General features: G+C 39.3%; 1 protein-coding gene across 8 annotated transcripts in view; it reads left to right on the top strand.

Moving 5' to 3' along the window:
• Positions 1–1,834, top strand: part of USP28 (ubiquitin specific peptidase 28) — a 55,747-nt gene that overhangs the window by 31,060 nt on the left and 22,853 nt on the right. The gene's annotated exons all lie outside the window — the stretch shown is intronic.

Here is a 1,834-nt window from a genome sequence, read left to right as displayed (position 1 = left end):
CATACTCTCAGCGTTTCTCCAGTCTCCTTTAGGCCAGTAAATCTGGTCTTTTTTTTGTGAGTTAGAATTTTGTTCTCCATCCTTCTCCAGCCCTGTCCAGAACCCTGCTCTGTGATCCTGGTCAGAGCAGTCAGTGGTGGTAGTCGGGCACCATCCAGCTGTGTGGTTTTTAGTTCCTTTGAGTAAATACCTAGGAGTGGAATTGGTGGCTTGTATGAAAAGTGTATCCTTAACTTTATAAGAAATTTCCAAACTGTCCCCTAAAGTGGCTGTACAATTTTGCATTCACACCAGCACTATATGAGAGCTCCATTTGCTCCAAAGTCTCATCAATGCTTTGGATCATCAGTCTTTAATTTTAGCCATTCTGGTGAGTGTGTTGTGTCTGTCAGTTTGTCATACTGTGGTGGCTTGTGTGTTGCTGTGATATCGGAAGCATTGCCACTGGTATTTCAAATACCAGCAGGGTCACCCTTGGTGGACAGGTTTCAGCAGAGCTTTCAGACTAAGATAGACTAGGAAGAAGGAACTGTTAGCCTACTTCTGAAAAAATTGGCTAGTGAAAACCTTATGAATAACAGCAGAACATTTGTCTGATACAGTGCCAGAAGATGAGCCTCTCAGGTTGGAAGGTACTCAAAGTACAACTGGGGAAGAGCTGCCTCTTCAAAGTAGAGTTGACCTTAATGATGTGGATGGAGTCAAGCTTTTGAGACCTTCATTTGCTAATGTGGCATGACTCCAAATGAGAAGAAAAAGCTGTAAACATCCATTAATAATCGGAACGTGGAACATCTTAAGTATGAATCTCGGAAAATTGGAAGTTGTCAGAAATGAAACTGAACTTATAAAGATCGATATCCTAGGCATTAGTGAGCTGAAATGGACTGGTATTGGCCGTTTTGAATTAGACAGTCATATGGTCTACTATACCGGGAATGACAAATTGAAGAGGAATGGCATCATGTTCATCATCACAAAGAACATTTCAAGATCTATCCTGAAGTACAGTGCTGTCAGTGATAGAATAATATCCATACACCTACAGGGAAGACCAGTTAATACAACTATTATTCAAATTTATGCACCAACCACTAAGGCCAAAGGTGAAGAAATTGAAGATTTTTACTGACTTCTGCAGTCTGAAATTGATCAAACATGTAATCAAGACACATTGATAATTACTTGTGATTGGAATATGAAAGTTGGAGACAAAGAAGAAGGATTGGTAATTGGAAGATATGGCCTTGGTGATAGAAACACCACCAGAGATCTCATGATAGTTTTACAAGACCAATCACTTCTTTATTGCAAATACCTTTTTTCAACAAAATAAATGGCAACTACACATGTGGACCTCACTGGATGGAATGCACAGGAATCAAATTGGCTACATCTGTGGAGACTATGGAAAAGCCCAATATCATCAGTCCAAACAAGGCCAGGGGCCAACTATGGAACAGACCATCAGTTGCTCATATACAAGTTCAAGTTGAAGTTGAAGAAAATTAGAATAAAGTCCATGAGAGCCAGAGTATGACCTTGAGTGTATCCCACCTGAATTTAGAGACTATCTCAAGAATAGATTTGACACATTGAACACTATTGACTGAAGACCGGACGAGTTGTGGAATGACATCAAGGAAATCATGTATGAAGAAAGCAAGAGGCTATTAAAAAGACAGGAAAGAAAAAAAGAAAAATATGAATGTCAGAAGAGACTCAGAAAATTGCTCTTAAACGTAGTCACTAAAACGAAAGGAAGAAATGCTGAAGTAAAAGAGCTGAACAGAAGATTTTAAAGGGCAGCTTGAGAAGACTAAGTAAAGTATTA

Source organism: Trichechus manatus, unplaced genomic scaffold, assembly GCF_000243295.1.
Source record: "Trichechus manatus latirostris isolate Lorelei unplaced genomic scaffold, TriManLat1.0 scaffold00094, whole genome shotgun sequence".
Lineage (NCBI taxonomy): Eukaryota > Metazoa > Chordata > Mammalia > Sirenia > Trichechidae > Trichechus > Trichechus manatus.
The sequence above is the reverse complement of the archived record's forward strand: the minus strand, read 5'-3'. Positions and strand labels throughout refer to the sequence as shown.